Below are 25623 nucleotides of genomic sequence, written 5' to 3'. Positions count from 1 at the left end.
CTCTGGCTCTGGTTACTGCAGCTCTGCTCCCAGGGCAAATCTGCTCTCTCTGGACTGTGCCTCTGGCTTTGGGGCTGCAGCTCTGCTCCCAGGACAGGGTCTGCTTTCTCTGGGCTGCTTTTCTGGTCCCTCGGGATCTGGCATAGCTCTGCTCCCCAGCTTAGCTTGGGCCCCTGCTTTCTCCTTAGCTCAGCCCCACTCTGTCTGACCCAGGCAAATCCAACTCACAGGGAAGACGGGACCTCCCTGGCCTCCTGACTCCCTGATTAGCCTGCTCGCCCTGTCATTCAGGCTGACCTGGAGCATTGGCCTCTCCCCATTGTTCCTGGGGACTATAAGTCTCAAGGTCCTGATTCCCCATCAACCCTTCCCCTTTTAGTACTCGGAGCTAGCCAACCAAAACACCCCCACTGAATGTTAGTAAGGGGGCAACAGTCCCCTTACAATTTCATGAGTCATTTTGGCCACAGTGTCACACTGGGAGCTCATGTTCAGCTGATTATCCACCACGACCCCCAAATCTTTTTCAGAGTCACTGCTTCATAAGATAAAGTCTCCCATCATGTAAGTGTGCCCTACATTCTTTGTTCCTAATGTCAGGCACTGCCTCTGATAATCAGGCCTAGCAGTTGTAGCACAGATCACAGCTGGGTGTAAGGTTGGTCTTGGGCCAAGAGTGTTCCTGGAATCAAGATCCAGGGACAGGCCAGGGTCAAAATCGAGATCAGAGTCTGCAGACAAACCAGAGTCAGAACCATAGCCAGAGACCAGGTGTGGGCCAGAGGTCAAAGCCGGGTAGTCAGAGTTCAAAGACGAGCCAAGTCAGTACCAAAGTCAGAGTCCAGATAAGTGCCAAAGGTCAAAGCTGGCCAGTCAGAGTCCAAGGGTGTAGGAGGGATCAGGAGGTGGAGACCAGGCTGGAGCAGGTTGGCGACAAGGCTGGAGTGAGGCTAGAGCAGGGCAAGGACTGGGGTCAGCAGGAGCAGGAGGAGGAGGAGGAGGAGGAGGAGTTTGGTGCACTGAAAGGCAACAGCAGAATTCCTGACCAGGTAACACTGTTGCTCAGACTGATCTGCAGCACTACTGGGGCTGTGGAAATACCTGAGTCTGGGGTCATCTGACCCAGGTTCCGCTCTGTGATAGGCTGCTGCTGTATGCCTGAAGACTGACTCATTGTTGGCTGGGTGCTGACTCATCGCAGCAGCTGAGAAAGCAGCCCTAGTTCGGCTGCATGTTTGCCTCACAATTAGAGGCCAATAGCACTCTTCTCCAGCAGTTCATGAACTGCTGTAGCAAAGGGGTATGGAGAGATCATCTGTGACCACAGGAGTGGGATTCCTCCCCTGAATATGAGCAGACCTTTTAGTTAGCACTGCATGTTGTTTCCTGTCTGAAAATGGGGCATGAGTCAAACAGAGATGTAATAGGTTGGTTTCATATGTCATAGCTCTCCAGGCAGACTTAACAGATTCATAGCGATAGACTTAATGGCACTGTCAGACAGGAAACAACATACAGTGACAGACTGTCATATCTGATGTGGGAGGAATTCCAGTCAAATCAGTCTGGTTTCTAAGAACATCAGTCAGGCACTACCTTTCCTTAGTGTTCGTTCTTGATACTGTATAATTGCTCCCAAGTTAGCTGATGACCATACCTGGCTCTTTGTGTTTTACCTTCCAATATTGATGAGAAATGGCACAAGCTCTCTCCATTTGCATATCTCTGATGCCTTCCCAGTTGCAATGGGTTATGTCCCTTCTCCCTTTCCAACTGTGAGGCCTGCCTCTTGCTTTCTCTGTCCTTCTGCATTCTGAAAACTCTGTTTTGGCAGACAAAACAATTTAAGGGCATCTTTTGGTGGCCAGTAATCCTGACTTTAATGCTGCTTATGTTGGGAGAGCAGCATAAAGCTGGCCACACACAACTGTGGATTTAGACCACTATTCTCTGAATGAGTGTAAACAACACATATAACAAGTTTGCTGACTTGTAGTTTAGAGAATTTCAAGGGAAAGTGTGAAAGTAATGGAATGACGAGAGTGATCTAGAGAAATGAACAGGGATATAAAATACCAGAATATGGATTTTTATTAAAAAGATCAGCAAAATAACTTAAGATGGTTTTAATGTTAAATATGGATGATACTGCGCTGACAGGGAAACTTTTACAAATCTTGTAACTGACTCAATGAACAGTCTAGGCAAAATTTAAGGATACTAAATGTTGGATTTTCAATAAAACTCAGCATTGACATGACTGCTGACACTGAAGTTAATAAGAATGCTTTCCATTGTTTCTGATGGAAGCAAAGTTGGAGCTTGTCTGCATGGAGAGTTATTCCGGAAGAGCTATTACTGATTAGCACAATGTATGGATGTTTTTATCCTGAATAAGGGTACCTTATTCCAAATTAGTTTATATGCTTTTGGAAATTGATTAAGTTACTTCAGAATAAGAGCCCCAACAAATGGAGTTTAATCACAAACAGTTAATTTGGTTTTAATTTCCACTTTACTTTGTTTCAGGTTAACTTTCATGTGGAGACAAGCCCTAACAACATCACTGAGCAATTTTGAAAACCCTTTCTTAAATGTGTTTGGTTTGTTTCTGGAGATGCTATGGGATTGCTAGAGACCTCCAGGGCAGTTGGATAGACTGGGTCAAGAACAGCATGTCAGAAAGCCAGGACTTCAGTAATGGGGGAGTTTATTTCTCAAATAATGACTAGGATAACTATGCAATAATAGTGATAGAACATATGTCTTCATTGCATTTGCATTTGTATTGCATTTGCATAGAACCTTCAAAGTCAGAGGTTATTGTTGATCTAATCCTAGGAAATAAACCCAGTATGCTAAGTAAACTGAATTTGAGGAGCATCAAAGATCTAGTGACAGGTTTCAGAGTAACAGCCGTGTTAGTCTGTATTCACAAAAACAAAAGGAGTACTTGTGGCACCTTAGAGACTAACCAATTTATTTGAGCATAAGCTTTCGTGAGCTACAGCTCACTTCATCGGATGCATACCGTGGAAACTGCAGCAGACTTTATATATACACAGAGAATATGAACCAATACCTCCTCCCACCCCACTGTCCTGCTGGTAATAGCTTATCTAAAGTGATCATCAGGTGGGCCATTTCCAGCACAAATCCAGGTTTTCTCACCCTCCACCCCCCCCCCCCCCACAAATTCACTCTCCTGCTGGTGATAGCCCATCCAAAGTGACAACTCTTTACACAATGTGCATGACAATCAAGTTGGGCTATTTTCTGCACAAATCCAGGTTTTCTCACATCCCCCCCCCACCCCCATACACACACAAACTCACTCTCCTGCTGGTAATAGCTCATCCAAACTGACCACTCTCCAAGTTTAAATCCAAGTTAAACCAGAACATCTGGGGGGGGGGGGGGGGGCTAGGAAAAAACAAGAGGACACAGGCTACCTTGCATAATGACTTAGCCACTCCCAGTCTCTATTTAAGCCTAAATTAATAGTATCCAATTTGCAAATGAATTCCAATTCAGCAGTTTCTCGCTGGAGTCTGGATTTGAAGTTTTTTTGTTTTAAGATAGCGACCTTCATGTCTGTGATTGCGTGACCAGAGAGATTGAAGTGTTCTCCGACTGGTTTATGAATGTTATAATTCTTGACATCTGATTTGTGTCCATTTATTCTTTTACGTAGAGACTGTCCAGTTTGACCAATGTACATGGCAGAGGGGCATTGCTGGCACATGATGGCATATATCACATTGATGGATGTGCAGGTGAACGAGCCTCTGATAGTGTGGCTGATGTTATTAGGCCCTGTGATGGTGTCCCCTGAATAGATATGTGGACACAGTTGGCAACGGGCTTTGTTGCAAGGATAAGTTCCTGGGTTAGTGGTTCTGTTGTGTGGTATGTGGTTGTTGGTGAGTATTTGCTTCAGGTTGCGGGGCTATCTGTAGGCAAGGACTGGCCTGTCACCCAAGATTTGTGAGAGTGCTGGGTCATCCTTTAGGATAGGTTGTAGATCCTTAATAATGCGTTGGAGGGGTTTTAGTTGGGGGCTGAAGGTGACGGCTAGTGGCGTTCTGTTATTTTCTTTGTTAGGCCTGTCCTGTAGTAGGTAACTTCTGGGAACTCTTCTGGCTCTATCAATCTGTTTCTTTACTTCTGCAGGTGGGTATTGTAGTTGTAAGAAAGCTTGACAGAGATCTTGTAGGTGTTTGTCTCTGTCTGAGGGGTTGGAGCAAATGCGGTTGTATCGCAGAGCTTGGCTGTAGACGATGGATCGTGTGGTGTGGTCAGGGTGAAAGCTGGAGGCATGCAGGTAGGAATAGCGGTCAGTAGGTTTCCGGTATAGGGTGGTGTTTATGTGATCATTGTTTATTAGCACTGTAGTGTCCAGGAAGTGGATCTCTTGGACCAGGCTGAGGTTGGTGGTGGGATGGAAATTGTTGAAATCATGGTGGAATTCCTCAAGGGCTTCTTTTCCATGGGTCCAGATGATCTAGTGATTATAACTTCATCAAATCATTGAGATACACAATGAGGGAAATCTGATGTCCTGGAGGAAATAAATGTTTCTGATTTCATAAAAGCATACTTAAAAGGAGTGCTAAGTGCCCTAAGATTTGAAATCCTACATTAAAATTAGGTGTGAGAACAGTGAAGAATACAAAGTCACTTCTTACCAGGCTAACACTGATTTAAGACTTCCTCGCTCAGTCTTGCATCTGTTATAAGCCCCCCTTTTATATGACTGTTGATGTAACCTGCAAATTGCTTATGTCCAAAGAACATAGAGAGAGGAAGTATTGTATTTAAGAAATTGTTGAAAAGACAGCAGTGGCAACTCGTGCAGATTAAGTCTAAACAAGTACTGTAAATGGACAACAGAGGTTAAACAGGGATGTACACAGTTTAAAATATAATCTAAAATTGTTTAAAATTACAAACAATCTGGCAGGGAGAATTGGGAGATCTATAAAATAAGCAGAATTCAGGTAAAAGGATAATTAGAGGAGCACAAAGAAATCCTATGAATGTTAAATTGGGGAGAATATTTTAATTACTATTATTTATTCATTGTTTTTAAGCACCAAAGATAATCAAGGGGCAGTACCAGGAGATAGCAAAAACAATCCCTGCCTCAAGGAGTTTACACAGGATTCAACTAGATTTGAGTGAATGGAAACTTGGGCATCTGAGGAGCCCTTTTGGAGTCATAGGAAGGGCAAAGGCCTTAAAATAGACAAACTACATGAGATAGCACATGATAGATGGTTCGGGGGAGCATTGTGTAGTGCAGTGGACATAGTGTACTTAGATTTCCAGAAAGCCTTTGACAAGGTCCCTCACCAAAGGCTCTTACATAAATTAAGTTGTCATGGGATAAGAGGGAAGATTCTTTCATGGATTGGGAACTGGTTAAAAGACAGGGAACAAAGGGTAGGAATAAATGGTAAATTTTCAGAATGGAGAGGGGTAACTAGTGGTGTTCCCTAAGGGTCAGTCCTAGGACCAATCCTATTCAAGGTATTCATAAATGATCTGGAGAAAGGGGTAAACAGTGGCAAAGTTTGCAGATGATACTAAACTGCTCAAGATAGTTAAAACCAAAGCAGACCGTGAAGAACTTCACAAAGATTTCACAAAACTAAGTGATTGGGCAACAAAATGGAAAATGAAATTTAATGTGGATAAATGTAAAGTAAAGCACATTGGAAAAAATAACCCCAACTATACATACAATATGATGGGGGCTAATTTAGCTACAACTAATCAGGAAAGAGATCTTGGAGTCATTGTGGATAGTTCTCTGAAGACATCCATGCAGGGTACAGCGGCAGTCAAAAAAGTGAACAGGATTTTAGGAATCATTAAAAAAGGGATAGAGAATAAGACGGAGAATATCTTATTGCCCTTATATAAATCTATGGTACGCTCACATCTTTAATACTGCGTACAGATGTGGTCTCCTCATCTAAAAAAGATATACTGGCATTAGAAAAGGTTTAGGGGTTTGTAACCGGTCCCATATGAGGAGAGATTAAAGAGGCTAGGACTTTTCATCTTAGAAAAGAGGAGACTAAGGGGGGATATGATAGAGGTATATAAAATCATGAGTGGTGTGAAGAAAGTGAATAAGGAAAAGTTATTTACTTGTTCCCATAATATAAGAACTAGGGGCCACCAAATGAAATTAATGGGTAGCAGGTTTAAAACAAATAAAAGGAAGTTCTTCTTCACTCAGCACACAGTCAACCTGTGGAACTCCTTGCCTGAGGAGGTTGTGAAGGCTAGGACTATGAGAGGGTTTAAAAGAGAACTGGATAAATTCATGGAGGTTTAGTCCATTAATGGCTATTAGACAGGATGGGTAAGGAATGGTGTCCGTAGCCTGTTTGTCAGAGGGTGGAGATGGATGGCAGGAGAGAGATCACCTGAACATTACCTGTTAGGTTCACTCCCCCTGGGGCACCTGGCATTGGCCACTATTGGTAGACAGGATTCGGGGCTGGATGGACCTTTGGTCTGATGCAGTATGGCCGTTCTTATGCTCTTATTGGAAAGGAGGTTTCTGATGCAGTAATTATTTAATGTTGTGATGTAAACTTCCTTTGTGAAGTGCTTTAAGATCTGCAGATGAAAAGTGCAGTATAAGAGCTAAGGATTATTAATAGTTGTATATATTGTTTTACTGTTCATTCTTCTACAAACTCCACACCGAAGGTTGTCTAAGCAATGTCCTTTATCATACACTGGAAAAACACAAGAACAGGATATATACAGGTTTCAGAGTAACAGCCGTGTTAGTCTGTATTCGCAAAAAGAAAAGGAGTACTTGTGGCACCTTAGAGACTAACCAATTTATTAGAGCATGAGCTTTCGTGAGCTACAGCTCACTTCATCGGATGCATACCGTGGAAACTGCAGCAGACTTTATATATACACCTTACCCATAATTATTTCACATTTGGGGACAATGTGTACCTTCAGATCAGCGGCACTGCTATGGGTACCTGCATGGCCCCACAGTATGCCAACATTTTTATGGCTGATTTAGAACAACGCTTCCTCAGCTCTCGTCCCCTAAAGCCCCTACTCTACTTGCACTATATTGATGACATCTTCATCATCTGGACCCATGGAAAAGAAGCCCTTGAGGAATTCCACCATGATTTCAACAATTTCCATCCCACCACCAACCTCAGCCTGGTCCAGTCCACACAAGAGATCCACTTCCTGGACACTACAGTGCTAATAAACAATGGTCACATAAACACCACCCTATACCGGAAACCTACTGACCGCTATTCCTACCTGCATGCCTCCAGCTTTCACCCTGACCACACCACACGATCCATCGTCTACAGCCAAGCTCTGCGATACAACCGCATTTGCTCCAACCCCTCAGACAGAGACAAACACCTACAAGATCTCTGTCAAGCTTTCTTACAACTACAATACCCACCTGCAGAAGTAAAGAAACAGATTGATAGAGCCAGAAGAGTTCCCAGAAGTTACCTACTACAGGACAGGCCTAACAAAGAAAATAACAGAACGCCACTAGCCGTCACCTTCAGCCCCCAACTAAAACCCCTCCAACGTATTATTAAGGATCTACAACCTATCCTAAAGGATGACCCAGCACTCTCACAAATCTTGGGAGACAGGCCAGTCCTTGCCTACAGACAGCCCCGCAACCTGAAGCAAATACTCACCAACAACCACATACCACACAACAGAACCACTAACCCAGGAACTTATCCTTGCAACAAAGCCCGTTGCCAACTGTGTCCACATATCTATTCAGGGGACACCATCACAGGGCCTAATAACATCAGCCACACTATCAGAGGCTCGTTCACCTGCATATCAACCAATGTGATATATGCCATCATGTGCCAGCAATGCCCCTCTGCCATGTACATTGGTCAAACTGGACAGTCTCTACGTAAAAGAATAAATGGACACAAATCAGATGTCAAGAATTATAACATTCATAAACCAGTCGGAGAACACTTCAATCTCTCTGGTCACGCAATCACAGACATGAAGGTCGCTATCTTAAAACAAAAAAACTTCAAATCTAGACTCCAGCGAGAAACTGCTGAATTGGAATTCATTTGCAAATTGGATACTATTAATTTAGGCTTAAATAGAGACTGGGAGTGGCTAAGTCATTATGCAAGGTAGCCTGTGTCCTCTTGTTTTTTCCTAGCCCCCCCCCCCCCCCCAGATGTTCTGGTTTAACTTGGATTTAAACTTGGAGAGTGGTCAGTTTGGATGAGCTATTACCAGCAGGAGAGTGAGTTTGTGTGTGTATGGGGGTGGGGGGGATGTGAGAAAACCTGGATTTGTGCACGAAATGGCCCAACTTGATTATCATGCACATTGTGTAAAGAGTTGTCACTTTGGATGGGCTATCACCAGCAGGAGAGTGAATTTGTGTGGGGGGGGTGGAGGGTGAGAAAACCTGGATTTGTGCTGGAAATGGCCCACCTGATGATCACTTTAGATAAGCTATTACCAGCAGGACAGTGGGGTGGGAGGAGGTATTGTTTCATATTCTCTGTGTATATATAAAGTCTGCTGCAGTTTCCACGGTATGCATCCGATGAAGTGAGCTGTAGCTCACGAAAGCTCATGCTCAAATAAATTGGTTAGTCTCTAAGGTGCCACAAGTACTCCTTTTCTTTTTGAGGATATATACAGTAACTATTAGCCAACGCAGCAGCACTTCTTCTTCCGCTCTCCCCCGTTGCACATTACTTGAACCCCAGTCATGATCAGCTGTGATCAATACAGCTTAAAAAAAAACATGCCACTTTTCCACCAGATGTCCACTCCCTATCACTGCCTCAGCCCTCTGCCAGGGCCTGCTCAAACAAATAAGCTCTACATTGTGCACGGAAGATCAGCAAACTGATTATTCTGGACCTTCTGGGGCATTTTTGGGATCTGAATGACATTTAATAAATTAGATCCCAAGAGAAGGGGAACATTTTTTTAAAAGACTCTAGGTGTATGTGAATTATTTTTGAGGACTGAAAACGAAACTGAGGCAGGGTGCCTGCAGTGTCATCCCAGTCTATGAGGGGGGCACCCTGGATTAGCACCTGTTTACAGTCCCCCACTGTGCTCCTGTGGTTCCTTGGTATTATGTCTCCCTTTTCTTTCTTTCTCCCTTTCCTGTTTACACCGGGTCAGAGATACCCACAATTCTTCACCACTCCTTCCAGTTCATAGCATAAATTCATAGGTCTTGGAGTTCCACTTCTTTTCTCTCAAAACTTCTCTTGATGGAGCCTTTCCATCATATCCTCGGTCTTCCACATTTTTTCTTGCTATCCTCTTCCTCCCAAGCTATCTTTGCTGGTTGTTCATATCCCATTCTTATCACATGTTCAAATGTTCATCTCAAATGTGAACTCTTAAGCCTATCACTGAGAGCCCCAAATTCACCTTCCTCCTAATTTCTTCCTTGAACACTTTGTCTATTCTCTGCTTGCCTTCCATTTACCTCAATTCCTTTATGTTAGGCATTTATTTGAAGAACAAAAGACATAACAAACACATTGTAGGATTAACTGTGGGGGCACTCTTAAAAGCTTAATTTGTCTAGAGGACTTGTCCTGTGATCTCTTAAAAGAAGGTCATGCTTATCATTTTTTTTAACATATCCACCTCTAATTTGTAATCTGTCAGACTTCAGTCATACTTTACCTGAAATATCAGTCATACTCTACCTTTCCCCTTCCTTTTTTTAAATAGTGACCATTAAAATCTATGGTAGTTCTATATGTGGAAGGACTGCACAACAAACTGCTTGAGGTCTGATCCAAAGTATCAGTGGGCTTTAAAGCAAAGGAAATGCAATATATGTTGGATTTTTTAAAAATGAGAATTATTTCAAAGTTCCGCATCAAATATAATTGACAGAGATATGTAATTATTGGCACAGGAGTAAAATAGCTTGTGGAGTGGAAAACTAACTCATGAAAGGGGAAACCACTCAGCTATTGAATTGTTACATCTGGTGGAGCTCCTTAGCCCAGGAATATTAGACATTACTTACTCTGTGTTGCATCTGAAACATTGCTATTTATTCATTGCATTGTAATGCACCAGGTTGTGAATTTATCTTTGTATGCCAGCTTTGCTTACCTATCTGCAGATTTCGACAGTCTTGTCTGCTGATTACAGCCACAAGAAATTGATATCGATTGTGGGATATCAAAGTTGGCCCACATGCCAAAGACCTATCTAATAATAATACAAAAAATGAAACTGAAGGATTTGAGTCTTTTAAGTGAATTGGCCAGTCAGTGAAATATTTATTTTAATGTAGGCAGATATTAAGTAAGGCCAATGTACTAAAATAAGAGTGTGCGTGTTAAATTAAATAATTATTCATCCTACTGATCAAAGAAATGGTAAGTAAATATTAAAGGAAAATCTTTTAAATCATCATCTGTTTTTATGGCTAAAGATGGTTTCTGAGTTGTTTTGTTTTAAATTAAAGATACTGTGAGGATTCAAGAGAAAGAAAGAATTTGATTTTTAAAAAAGTGATACTGTTGTTTCACTAGACTTCATTGAGAATATTTTGTTCAGTATTGACCATCATTTCCACGGAAGGATGTGTTTACCAAAGAGGGATTATATCAGTAAGGATGATTTCAATTTATAATAATAGAGTATTTAATACAACAAAAGGATATAGAGGTTTTGTTAATCCCAGTACAGACTGGTGTTCACTCATTTGGCTCGTGTATAAGTTCCAAAATATGGGACCGAATGAGGAATGGTGAGGAAATTACAGGGAATGGATTCATTATTTAAGTGTTCACTGTGAGGTTGGTAATTGTAAGAGAACTACCTCACTCAGCAATAAAAGTATTAAACTTATCGAAGTAGGAGTATGAATGAATTTAAAATACACTTACTGCATATAGTGTGAGTTAAATTATATGCAGTGACTAAACAGGGAAGTTCAAGGTTAAAATAAATATTGAAAGGGGGAAGATATGTTGGGCCTAGTGGGTTTTCACTATCCAGCCATTCCTTATATCCTTATGTCTTGTATCCTAGGTTTAATCACTTACTACTCTTAAAGAGTTGGAATAGTGGTCAGAATCTACGTCAGCATTGAAATCCCCAGAAAAAACTGATGCTAGCATATGGAGAGATTTGAAACATTATCATAGCTTGGAATAAAAGTTGTCTTAATCTTCAGCACCTGATTCCTCAGAGGGTGTGTATAAACTAATTACTGTAATGTTAGGCTTCCTCTCAAACTATGTAATAAATATCCAGATGGACACTTCCACAGTTTAGCGAAGACACTTTACAAGTTGTTTATTAATAAGTAGTCATGCTTTGCACCAATATTTTTTTCATAAGTGCATTATATTCAGACATCATTATCCATCCAGTGGTATCTAACATCAGTATTTGTAGATATTCCCCATCTTTGTATTTAAATGAGGACCAGTTCTTCAGCCCTGGCACTGACTAGCACTTATTTACATGAGTCGTTTGACTGAAGTCAATGGGACAACTCATTGGGAATAAGAGCTACTCAATGTGGAATCAGCACATAGCAATTATGGACCAAATCTTGGTCCTTTTAAGAACAATGGCAAAACTTGCATTGATCTCACTGGGACCAGAATGTGGGTGAAAGTCTGTCATCCTTATTGTAGCTGTTAAAAAATGTTTTTCACTGACAGCAGCCAACAAATAGGTTGCAGAGTAACTCTTCTCTTAACGTTGTTATGTTCTTGAAAAATGTGACTTTAAGCGAACTGATGTTAAGCAAATTCAATTCCCCCATAAGAATTAATGTAAATGTGGAAGTTAGGTTCCAAGGAAATTTTTTTCACCAGACGAAAGACATTACACAGTATAAGTTTTAAACAAATTCTAATCAGAGGATTGTCTGGGGACCTGCTCATGAACTTCCTGAGCTTCTTCTAAAGCAACTGTGTTGATATCAACCAGGATATTGGCAGCACCGAGGGAGGCAGGAGGGAGGAGACACAATAGATGCATGGCTGTGGCTGCAAACACTTCCCTGCGGAAACTGAATGAGATGACGAACCCACACTCTCTTGCTAGAGCACACCACTCCCTCCGGACGGCGCATGCACGGCTGCACAGGCGCCGACTTCCCAAATTGCCTGGGGAGTGCTCAGCCCCCGGCTCACCCCCACTCCACCCCATCCACCCAGCGCATCCTTGCTCCTTCCCCCTTTTCCCCCCAGAGCCTCCTGAACACCCGTGAAACAGCTGATTGCTGTGGAGGGAGGCATGGAGAGGGAGGGGGGAGTTGCTGATCTGCAGGGCTGCTGGGGGGCGGGAGGGATTGGAGGGGATCTGATGGGAGGCTGCTGGCCCACCCTGGTTCCAAGTCCCCACGACCAAACAACGTTATAAGGAAACATTGCACAACTTTAAATGAGTATGTTCTCTAATAGATCAGGGACATAACAATGAAACGACAGTTGATGTTAAGTGAGGAGTTACTGTACATTTTTCTAATACCCTTTAGAAATCTATATTGTGCATGGATGATCGTCCGTTTCTTCATCAGCCACCTGAAAGTCGTGTCTGCTCCCTATGATAAGGGCATGTGGTTGGATTGTAGGAAGCAGTGATCTTTGAAAGCAGTATATGTTTACACAGCATAATTGTTGTCACACTGAAAAATTGTTTGTACTGCATTAGTAAGGGCCGTCCTGTGGCTAATGCATTAGACCTGATTTCTTGAATACACTATTTATGTCAGTTTTATTAGAGAGCTCGTAGGATGCAAGGTTACCTCACCTTCGTCCCTTATTGTTTTATTTATCACACAAAGTGCTTGTCTTTATCGATTAGTTCAGTGACAACAAGAGGAGAGCTGATGTAGCCTGTTCATGTTTTGCAGTGTCTTTGAGCTCCGAAAGGGATCGTACAAGTAGTAGTGACAGTGCTTCTAAGCACAATACTGAACACTGGAAATGGATTTCTATTTGGTGGCAGCCATATTAGCATTTGCTACATATCGCTACAAAGCACCTAATATATAAAGAATAACATGTTATATTCAGCAGATCTCATTATTGTGCCATTTGGTATCTTGAAGTGAAATTGCAAAATGCCTGCCTTTAAACAGGTGATGTGGAGATTTTTAAAATTCAATTGCATTTATTTTGCAAATTATTGTTTGTTATAAATAACTTAGAAACGAGCTGAAAATCTGTTTCTAAGTCAGTGGCGGATCTGGACAGATACGTTGCTGAAGATTATTATAACACAAATCAGTGGTAAACTGGTAGCCTCAGGCATACCTTGCAAAGTCTTTTTTGCTATTATTATTGTGTGTATGGGTAATAAGATGGCTTGATGTTTTAAAAATAAATCAATAAACAAATCCAAACTTAGCAGTGACACACTGACTATTCTGTCTTAACTTCGACTCATAGTGTTCTTGGGGAAAAGAAGAGAGGAATTTAGCTAATTGAAACTAGTATGTGTGGAGGCCTGCCCTTTACGGAAAGTTAAAAGGATAAAAAACAAAAAGTAGTGTGACGTATTTTGAGATGACAGTACCATTTGTATTAATAAAAGGCACAACGTGTGTCTGTCTAACAGGAGAAAAATTGTGTGGCAACTAAAATGACGACATGCTGCCTCCCACGGAGAGATTCTGAAGCACTCTCAAAAACACGATTCAGTGGTAAGTGTTAACTGTTAACAAGAGGCTCATGACAATTCAATTTTGAGTTTATCCAACTATATATTAGGAAATGAAGATTAAGTCTCTGTGGCTGATGTTCTGGTATTCTGGCCTTTACACTTTAGACTTCCAGCTAAGATGCATACTGCATTTGCAATACAGATGTACAATTAGCCAAAGAATGCAATCAGTTCTAAACACTTTTTGCTGTTTTTGTGTGACAAGCATGGATTTAGCATTATTGTTTAAATCAGACAAAACTAACTATAACCAATTATTCCGTGGTTAGAATAGCCATGCTTAATGGTATATGTTTTAACATTAAGCACTCAAAGTTTGGGTTTTCAAGGTTGCACTGTCTTTACCCACGATTTTTAAATTTGGTTGCAAACGCTAGACTCCAAAATCCATACTGAGGCAAATAAATAAAAGTGGCTTAGCTTCCAAAGGTGCAGAGCACTCCAGATGCTGATGTATGTATTTAGGAGTTATGTTTGAAAGTTCTGGCCTATTCTTTTGTCAAAGCAGATATCTGAATCAATTTGTGATTTTCTTGATTCAAGTGCAAGCCTAGATTGTCTGGCTATCCCAAAAGAAGGACAGCAGACACCTGATATAGAGTTAATCAAGCTGAAACTTTATTATTAGATGCCTGGGACTACCTAGCAGATAAAAGTGTACAGTGCAGGCAACTCCATGTTCATTCAAATAACTACACAGGACTTCCACCAGCCTAGGTTCCCCAGCCAACCCATGGCTGGGACCTTACTCATCCACCCCTCCTTTGAGGGTTAAGGTGGGCCATCAGAAAGAGGGGTTGGCTCCTTGCCTTACAATTCACAGGATCCTCATTCCCCTCCCCCACCCACCGTTCCTTTAACCAGCATCTCCTTTTTAAATCCTTTACCAGGTCATTTATCTGTTCACTGGATGATTTCCCTATGGAGTACTTGCACTGGACATCCACCCCACACTTACCAAATAAGTTGCGACATACAGCCTAACCCCGCTTCCTCCTCACCATAATAGGTCCTCCCTGACACCTGCTGTGGGGAAGGCAAAAATCCCCATTCCACCAAAGCCAATATGGTGGTGAGAGAAAATTTCCTTCCCAGACCCACTAAAAAGGAGTAACTAGCACAGTGCCCATAACAGGTCCTGACCCACCTGATATTTGCACCTCAAGAGGAGGGAAGGTGGGTGCTGCTTTGCCTACTGTATGGAGAAAGGGCTTCCACCACCAGGACTTGCACCTTTTAAAGCCTTTGGATCCTTACATTCCCAAGGGGTGAGTCAGCACCACACAGCTGACTATCACCCACCCTTTTGCAACAGTTTCTGATCTCCTTCTCACGCCCCCCCGTCCCGCCCCACACACTTTCCAATACTGCTACCTTCCTCCAGCAAGCCCAGACAACATCCCTCCTCCCCTGATTTCAAAAGTGATGCGCTCATTTCCCTTATAATAGTACTTTGGTAACCAGAAAGCAACATTGTCTGCTGTTTTCTTTTACTATTAGCAGGCATATTTTATACATGTTTATCTTATAAAGTGATCAAGTGCCAATGGCCTCGTGTCTGGACTGGGACTCAGGAGACCTGGGGGTCTATTCCTTGCTTTGCCACAGGCCTGCTAGGTGATTTTGGGAAAGTCACTTCCCATCCCTTTGTCGGTTTCCCTATCTGTAAAGTAGGGTGACCTTTGTAAAACACTTTGAGATCTACTGATGAAAAGACCAATATAAGAGATAGGTATTCTTTGATATCCCACAAAGACCTATTATTGGTGTTTCCCCTATATTTCATATTGCTACCACAGGGATGCTACATATAACATAGAGTTAAATAAATCAATAATAAAATGTTAGATTAAGCCAGCCATCCCTTTTCTCTTAAATGACTCTGACACTCCTGTTAATAGAAAAAATATTCATAAATGACCAGAGTACAGTTACTGTGGTCCATAGATCTTCCTTTGCACATTTGTGCTTTGTGAGCTGTAGGCAGATGTGCCTTTTGTAGTAATCATTTCCTTGGCTGCAGTGCAATGAAATTTCAATTTCATATTATCACTGTGTCTTAAACTCAAGAAGAAGGAATAATAATATCTCGGGCATGATGATAAAGTTGTGAATAACTAATAACTCATAGTATGACAGTTTGGTTATGAAATCCAAGGGTACCATTATGTGAAGTGCAAAAATCAGATGAAGAAAATAACAGCTCTGAAAACTCCTGTGACTTTGCATCACTGAACCACATTCATTTCAATTTGTTGTAATTTAATGTAATTGAATAAAAAGCACTGTTTGAAAATGAGCCCACATAATAATTTAGAATTCACACTGATCCTGATCATAGTTGATCTCATATCGGTTACTAAAACTAAAATTCTGTTGCTGACATCTTCAAAGAACACACACAATTTCTGTGAAATAAATCCAAATGAGAGCTATAATGGATACTATACTGGAGTCAAAGACAAAACTCCCAGTGAATTTATTTGTGGGTAGAATTGGGCCCAGCACCTCATAACAATTTTAGGTGGTCTTCTGTTGAAACTACCCGTAATAGTGTCTCAAGGAAGCATTGAGCATATGTATGGGTACTAAGGTGCATCTCAAAATATCTTTAAGCACTGCTTGAAAGTGTTTTGAAAAAGACTTGTGTGAGACCAGTCTTTGATTTTGTAATATCTTCACCTTAGTTGGTCTTGTTTAATAAATATGCATAAAACCAAAGTTAGGCGGGAGGTTGGGGGCAAGCGGAAGGAACAAATTACACGGAAACAGTAAAGCTCAGGGGAGCTCTTCAATGGCAGGTGGCTAACTTCCATTGAAGGTCAGTGGGGAGTTGGGTGCCTCATAGCCATTTGCACCTTTGAAAATCTCACCCTTTAATGTGTTGTGTCTGACTGCAATACACCCCAAACTCCTTCAAAATTCAGAATTAAAACCATGACTCCATCCTTACTTTGGCCCCCTTTCTTCCTGGTACCTGCAGTCCAGTTTCATATATGTTCAGTTAACCCAACCTCAAGCAAGTGAAAGGGGTAGAAGAAGGAAATGCTCTAGACAGTGCTAGGGAATTACCTTGTATGTGTAGCAATCAGGGAAGGACGTGGGGTGATTCTGATGAGTCGTTTATGACAAGACCCAGACTGAAATGGACATGAGGTGAGGCATATCTATTGTTATTGGTCATGACAGCATTTCCGTCAATGGTTGTTATGGCACAGAAGCTTGACCAAAAGTGAATGATCTAAGAAAAGTTAAGTGCGTAGGGCATAATTGCATTTTTTTATATTTGTGGTGGGTCATAGGGATCAGGTTTTAATCATGAGCTGGGAGAACAGTGTGAATCCCTGGGTCAGTACAAGTGCAAATTAGATGCCATGGCTTGGATATAGAAACACTCTGACTTCTACTTTACTATACCTCTTTGTATTATAGAAACAAAATTATAAAAGAGGACTGGCACCTCATGGTTATTTTTCCTCCTTTTCCCACACTCATCGTTCCCATTCCGACTTCTCATGTATAAATTCCTGTCCCGTATTTTGTAGGAGGTTCGCCACCCATGAATATAAATACAAAAGTAAATATTCTTATGCCATCTAATTCTACTGTGTATAGGATTTAATTTCTGAAAGAGCACAATATGTTGTTCATTGATGGAAACAATAAAATCACACAAACATGCAGCTCTTTGAACTTAAACATTATTCTTATCTACAGTTATTTCACAACTATACATCAACTGCAGTGATAGGGCTCTAGACAAAGGCCCCAATCTGGCAACTGATTGTGCACCCACATGGAGCCCTATTGAAGTCAGTGAGAGTCTAGGCAGGTTCTGGGATGTGGCCATGCACATTCAATTTCTTATTCAGGGTCTAAGAGCTCCATAATCCTTTTATCTTGGAATACATTATGTCTTCTGCAGGAATAATAAACACTTCACTTTTAAAAGAAGTAAAAACCAGGTCTTCTTCTCGATGTAAGTATAGTATCAGCAGCAGTCTGGGAGTTTCAGAAAAAGGATCAGATTTTAATTCTCTAGGCCAAATCAAGGCAGAACACAACCCTCCTTGTCAGCTCAAGAGTTTCTGGAGTCCCTTTTTCCAGTTCTCATCCAGGTTCTGACTAGACTTCTCCCTCACCTTCATAGTAAGGGTGCTTTAAGACTAGGCTTGGAAGGATTAGATTACTATCGATAAGTGTTGGTAAACACTGATTTCACCATCCATACGCAAAGTGATGGAAAAAATATTCCCATCAATAATAATCAAAATTTTCTAAAGGCAAAGTAAGAAAAACCTATTGCTTGAGAACTTATTAGAGTTTGGTTTAAAGATATTTACTTTGTATATTTTGGCATGACGTTGACAATTTGTGTTTTAATGGTTATGAAACTTTTACTTTTTGAATCTCAATGTCTGCTGAAATTAAATATTGTCTGATCCCCCACATATCCTGCAACTGGGAAAATTTAAATTGATAGAAATAGAAAAAGAGGCTTAAAATAAATTTTAAATAAATATTATTTGTTGAAATTATAAAAATAGATCGAATTTTGCCAAGCCTATATATGACTGTTTAATACAAAGGCATACTCAACTTCAGATTCTAAGTGGTTGTTAAATAGTCCCTTAAATAGTCTTCCCAGTGTCCTTGCTGGGTTTCTAACAACTTTTACACCCTCAGATTGTACAAAAATTGGTCTTTTTAAAAGTTTGTCAAATTTAAACATTGAGGAGAAAATTCACCACATGTAGAATGCCTACGCATCACTTAAGTCACTCTTAAACCCTATTTTGAGGGTTTAGGTGGATTATAGATATTTTGCTGATGGACAAATTTCACTGTAATTCACTTAAATTATGCAACGTTTTATAAACAGAAATAAAACACTCAAGCAAAAACAATTTTAGGTTACATAATCATATAAAACTCTTATATAAAAAAGTAACTGTTGAAGGTTTTATTTTTCCTTAAAAAAAGGAAAAAAAAAGTATAACGGAAGTGCAGTGCTGTAACAATATCAACTAAACACAAAGGGCCACATCAGATTGGCTACATTGGCTTCAGTGGTACAACATCTGTTTACACCAGCTGATGATCTGGGTCATATATGGCAGTGTTGCCACTGTATTCAGTGGGTGCAGAATTGGGCCCCTGGAACCCAGCTTCGAAAGCTTTCACACATTTGCATGCAGTTAAACAAGGACAGAAAGCAAACCAGTGTAAGCTCTCTTCTCTGCATTGTGAAAGGTTTGAACATGTTGGTTTATAGAATAATCATGGTTAGGGCAGGGGGAGATATTCTGTGACATTTCAATATCTTCCCAAACTGGAAGCTGCAGCATCTCCTGACCCCCAGGAAATCTGGTTGGGGAAAGCTGAATTGGCCCCCCAAAGTCAGGAAATATAATAGAATTTTCCCAGTGTCTGGCAAAGGGTGGGTTACATAATATTACATTTCTATGCATGTGTGTGTGATTCGGAGTCTGTGGCAGGACAGCTAGTCCAAATGAGTCTTGTGATGTGACACCCCAGCTTTGCATAATAATAATCATTTATAGTGAAAATTCCTGCGTTGAAAATTGCTTCTGTAGGCACTGGAGCAAATATTTTCAGGTGTTTAAATCGATATTTAGGCTCCTTCAGATCCTGGTGACTTCAGAAGGAGATGTGAGAATTAAGAGCACACTAAAATCTGTTCACCTTTATGTTGGTACTTAAATATGGATTTATGTGCAAGACTTTAGCCACTCGGATTTGGAAAGTTTGGACATGGTTAACACATTTGCATAGTAAATGCAGTTTGATATCCTTTTTTAAAATGAATGAACCTTATATGGCACAACAAATAGATTAGTTCCATCCATGGGAGCAGGACTTTTGTGAATATAAAATAGTAATTTTTATTTTTAAAGTGGGTCAGAATTTTGAGGTCACAGCCAATTGTGAGTGTAATATTGGAATCACTTTTGCCTCAAATATTTTACTGTACATTTTCCAGGAGCCAGTTCAGCATTTTGTATCTATTCAGTATTTATTATTTCAGATTATTTTTCATTGTGTTCTTTGTGCTGTGTTGTGTTGAAGTATGTTGGCATATTATAGTATGACTCCTGACTCTTGAAACATTCCTCAGAACAGGACATGTATGTCATGTGAATATCCTAGTGTGCCTACATTTAAATAAACAAGTAAATTAATTTGACAGGCATCCCATCCCCCAAGAAAACTTCATAAATGCAGTCAATTTGTTAAGGAATCAATTTGGAGTACAATTGGGGCTTAACATATAAGTGCTGTTGGAATGTTAAAAACACAGAAGTTGCATAAGTTCAACAGCTTGTTTTATTGTGAAATGCTGCACAGAGAGTGGATTGCTCCCTGCATTTACTGAATCTTCTGATCAAAATGTCTACCTCAGAAAGCTGTGTGTGAAGAGAAGTGGTAGACTATTGGTTTGTGACTTCTTCACAGCACAACATTTAATCTGCAATCTATTTTTTTAAAACACAAGTCATGTTTAAATTCGTATCCATAATGGTTGAATTAATGATTTCTTATTGTTATGTGCCCTGGAGCCTGCAATTAAATGCACTGGAAAATATCTGTAGATGAAATATCATTTACTAGAATGATATACCAGAGGAGATACTGAGCAACAATTACAAGTGGTATGCCAGCTACTCAAAAGGCCCTTTTATCCTGAAAGGAGTCAGAAAATCTCAATGATTGTTTCCTAAAAATAGATAAAAAAATAGACTTTCTGAACAGAAGATCAGAATCAGAGAAGAATTGTAAATTAATGTGAGAATCTGTGTGTGACTGAATATTATTGCACACAACTACAAATGAATATGATCAATGTAAGGAAATAATTAACTGTGCTGTAAGTATTATTATTTATTTGTATAGCCCAATAGTATGGAGGGTTGCTGTACCAAACATCTTCTAAATAGATACAAAAAACAAAAAAGGTTGAAAGATGCAAAGAAAAGTGTTTGGACTGAATGGTGACCTTTTCCATGCATCCTACCAATTATAGTGGGGGAGAAGAGAGAAGGGTTGTTAATTTGTTTAATCTAATTAATTAACATTTCTCTACAGGGAGAAAGAAGTGTGTTTTATGGACTTAGCTGTGTTGGACTATTTCAAGATAGGGGTTCCAGTCGCAGGGGACAACATATGGAAAGAACTAGCATGTGAGAAAAGCAAGCAGATGGTAATTAATTGTGAGGCATGAGATAGAGAAGTGGGGTGGGGAGACAAATTAAAACCAAAGAGAGAAGAGATTTAGGGAGGTGCTAGGTTGGCTTGAAGGCTAGAACAAAGAAGTTGATTTTAGTGCAGAAGTTAAGGGGAAACCATTGTCGAGACTTGACTATTAACCAAAATGTGACAATCACTGTTTCAACAATAACTGTTTCCAACCTGGTTTAGAGGGGATGTTAAGGCAGCTATAAATAATAATCATCATCATAAAAATATATAACAAACGAAAGAATGGGGGAATTGATAGTAATGAATATAAATCAGAAGTTAGGAATTGTAGAAAATTGATAAGGGAAGCAAAAAGACATAAGGAGACATCTGTGGCAAGCAGAGTTAAGGATAGTAATAAGGAGTTCTTATAATATATTAAAAAGTCACAAAATGAATTCTTACAATTATATTGGTTCATTACTAGATGGCAATGGTAGAATTATCAATAATAATGCAGAAAAGGCAGAAGTGTTCCATATATATCTCTGTTTTGGATTGTGGGTGGGAACAGATGATATAGTGTCATCATGTGGTGGTGAAGGTAACACTTTCCACTCCACTAATATCTCTGGAAGATGTTAAACACAAGCTACTAAAGTTAGGCATTTTTAAGTCAGAAGGTCCAGATAACTTGCATCCAAGAGTTTTAAAAGAGCTGGCTGCGGACCTTGCTGGACCATTAATGTTGATTTTTCAATATGTCTTCGAGTACTGGGGAAGTTCCAGAAAAATGGATGAAAGCTAATTCTGTGCCAGTTTTAAAACTGTTAAATGGGATGACCCAGGTAATTATTGATCTATCTGCCTGACATTGATCCTGAGCAAGATAATAGAGCAGCTGACATGGGACTTAATTCATAAAGAATTAGAGTTATGTAATTAATGCTAATTAACATGGGCTGAAGATAGATCCTGTTAAATTAATTTGCAATCTCATTAAAAAAAGATATCAAGTTCGGTTGATAAAGGTAATAGTGTTGATGTAATATACTTAGACTTATGTAAGACATTTGATTTGATACCACATGACATTTTGATTAAACACAAACAAACTAGAACAATATAAAATTGACATGGCACACATTAAATATATTTACAACTGATTAAGAGATTAATCTCAAAATGTAATTGTATCATCATCAAGCAGGTATGTTTCCAGTGGGGTCCTGTAGAATTTGATTTTTGGCCCTACGCTACTTAATATATTTTATCAACTAAACACTGCTAAAGTTTGCAGATAACACAGAAATTGGGGGGGGGGGTGATAAATAATGAAGAGGAGAGGTCACCGATTCAGAGCAATCTGAATTGCTTGGTAAACTGGGTGTTAGCAAACACTATACATATATATAAATATGTCTAAATGTAAAGGTATACATATAAGAACAAAGAATGTAGGCCATACTTACAGAATGGGAACTCTATCCTGGGAAGCAGTATCTCTGAAAAAAGATTTGGGAGTTATCATAGAATCATAGACCTTAAGATCAGAAGGGACCATTATGATCGTCTAGTCTGACCTCCTGCACAACGCAGGCCACAGAATCTCACCCACCCACTCCTGTAACAAACCTCTCACCGATTGTCTGAGTGATTGAAGTTCTCAAATCTTGGTTTAAAGACTTTGAGGCGCAGAGAATCCCCTAGCAAGTGACCCGTGCCCCATGCTGCAGAGGAAGGAGAAAAAACCCCTAGGGCCTCTGCCAATCTACCCTGGAGGAAAATTCCTTCCCGACCTCAAATATGGCGATCAGCTGAACCCTGAGCATGTGGGCAAGACTCACCAGCCAGACACCCAGGAAAGAATTCTCTGTAGTAACTTAGATCCCACCCCATCTAACATCCTAACACATGCCATTGGGCATATCTACCGTTAATAGTTGAAGGTCAATTAATTGCCAGAATTAGGCTATCCCATCATATCATCCCTTCCATAAACTTATCAAGCTTAGTCTTGAAGCCAGATATGTCTTTTGCCTCCACTGCTCCCCTTGGAAGGCTATTCCAGAACTTCACTCCTCTGATGGTTAGAAATCTTCATCTAATTTCAAGTCTAAACTTCCTGGTGGCCAGTTTATATCCATTTGTTCTTGTGTCCACATTGGTACTGAGCTTAAATAATTCCTCTCCCTCCCTGGTATTTACCCCTCTGATATATTTGTCTCCCCTCAGCCTTCTTTTGGTTAGGCTAAACAAACCAAGCATTCATTTTGAGTCTCCTTTCATAAGACAAGTTTACCATTCCTCCGATCTTCCTAGTAGCCCTTCTCTGTACTTGTTCCAGTTTGAATTCATCTTTCTTAAACATGGGAGACCAGAACTGCATACAATATTCCAGATGAGGTCTCACCAGTGCTTTGTATAATGGTACTAACACACCTTCTCTCTACTGGAAATACCTCGCCTGATGCATCCTAAGACCGCATTAGCTTTTTTCATGGCCACATCACATTGGTGGCTCATAGTCATCCTGTGATCAAATAGTTATGATGGATAATCAGCAAAATATGGCTCCCGGTGTGATGCCATGGCCAAAAGAACTAATGTGATCCTGGGATACATAAAAAGGAAAATCTTGAGTAGGAGTACAGAGGCTGTTATTTCCTCTCTACTTGGCACTGGTGTGATCACTGCTGGAATACTGGGTCCAGTTCTGATGTTCATAATTCAGAAAGGAGGTTGATAAATTGGAAAGGGTTTGGAGAAGAGCCATGAAAGCGATTAAAGAATTAGAAAGCATGTCTTATAGTGGTAGACTCAAAGAGCTCAATCTGTTTAATTTAACAAAGTTAAGGTGACTTGATAACAGTCTGTAAGTTATGTGGGAACAAATATTTTAGAACGGGCTTTTCAGTCAAACAGAGAAAGGGTATAATATGATCCAAGGCTGGAAGTTAAAGAGAGAATTCAGACTGGAAATGAGGGGTAACTTTTTGACAGTTAGGGTAATTAACCATTGGAACAATTTACCAGGGGTTGTGGTGGATTCTCCATCACTGACCATTTTTAAATCAAGATGGGATGTTTTTGTAAAAGATGTACTATAGGAATTATTTGGGGGAAGTCTATAGACTGTGTTACACAAGAAGTCAGATTAGTTGAACACAATGATCCCTTCTGGCCTTGGAATCTGTGAACAAAGAGGAGGTAATTACACAATTTATAGGTAATAAGGCAATGATTCAGTAATATAAGCATCTTTTTTTTTTTAATATCTGTACCTAGATTCTCAGGAAGCTCAGGTTCAGATCCCAGAAGAACTAATTTCCACTTCAGCCTTCCAAGCTAGCCTGAGTTCTGTACAATTTTGTGTGACAAAGAGTGCAATTTCCAAAAGCTCTTAAAAATCCCATTTTCAAAAGTGACATAGGCACTTAGTGCTAGATTCACAAAGAAATTTAGGTGTGGTAAAGCTGAGTGTCACCATGCCTGACTTGTAGGTGCCTAGAAAATAACTAGGATTCATGAATCCTTTGTTTGGCACCTAGGCTCCCTATAAAATGTATGGGGAGAGATAGGCTCCTCAGAATGAGATCCACAAAAGCCAGCACTTTAGCTAGTCAATGGAAGATGCCAAGTTAAGGGTTGTGTCCTTTGCCCCATCCCTCTCGGAGATAGGCATCTACATCTGGGCCGGAGGGAGGCACCTCCCGCTGATTGGGATTCTCAGCTGCAAATCCTCTCTTTGGGTTAGGTGCCTGCACTGTTGTATCAAGAAGCCAGGGGACGGGGAGGAGGACCTCCCTCATAACTTCTAGTCTGGTGGTTAGATACTCAGCTGGGATGTAGTAGATCTCCAGTTCAAGATTCTCTTCCACCCCACCCACCAAGGGAGAGAAGGGATTTGAAATGGCAGCTACAACTTTTCAGGAGAGTACTCCAAACTCTGGAGGTATGGCATATTCTGGGATGAGACTCCCTCAGTCTCTTCTGTTGCAGCTGTTGCACTCAGATTAAATAATGAAAGACTCATTGGACCAGAGAGAGAGACATACAGACAGAGCATGAGAATGACTCTGTAGCCCAGGATCGAGACTCCCTGCTCCAATTACAACCTTAAATTATTTATCCAGCTTCAACAGGAGCGATGGAGAGCATCCCACATCGGAACATCCTAGAACTGTATGTAGTTAGAGCACATACTTGAGGGGGCAGATCCCAGTCCAAATCTCTTCTTCCTCTTAGGTGGAGGGGGTTTTGAACTGGGGGTCTTCTACATCCCAAATGAATATCCTAACCACTAGGCGAAACATTATGAAGGAGGGCCTTTCCGCTTCTGGCCATTTTGTGTGAGCTGGCCTATGGTGGCCCAATCTGGTAGGTGAGATCTGTCTGAACATGCTCACTGATCGGGCACTGCAGGTGAGTCAGGTGGAGGAATGTTATCTTCTCTGGTTCACGTACCACACTGGGGCTTAGGCATTTGGATGCAAAGGTGGGGCTGAAGTGTGTATGTGCAGAGGCAGAAATACAGGCACCTAGGGAACTTTTACTGCAAAAATTGAGTTGCTGAGCAAGTTTAGGTGCCTGCAGGTTCATCAGCAGCTGATTGGGGTTTTTTTGAATTCCCATAGTGCCTGATTCTGGGATTTAGGTGGCCAAACTGGCAGTTAG

At 40.6% G+C, this 25623-nt stretch overlaps 1 protein-coding gene across 5 annotated transcripts in view; it reads left to right on the top strand.

Annotated features, from left to right (window-relative positions):
• NLGN4X (neuroligin 4 X-linked) overlaps window positions 1-25623 on the top strand; it is a 252399-nt gene that overhangs the window by 31087 nt on the left and 195689 nt on the right. The window contains exon 2 of one of the 5 annotated variants that reach the window (XM_073354263.1): window positions 13642-13726. The exons of the other annotated variants lie outside the window; for them this stretch is intronic. The gene's annotated coding sequence lies outside the window, so the exon portion shown is untranslated. The remainder of the gene's footprint in view (window positions 1-13641; window positions 13727-25623) is intronic. 5 annotated transcript variants of the gene reach the window in all.

The sequence above is a fragment of the Lepidochelys kempii genome, chromosome 1 (genome assembly GCF_965140265.1).
Source record: "Lepidochelys kempii isolate rLepKem1 chromosome 1, rLepKem1.hap2, whole genome shotgun sequence".
NCBI classification, from domain to species: Eukaryota; Metazoa; Chordata; order Testudines; family Cheloniidae; genus Lepidochelys; species Lepidochelys kempii.
This window is presented reverse-complemented; position numbering and strand designations above follow the sequence as displayed.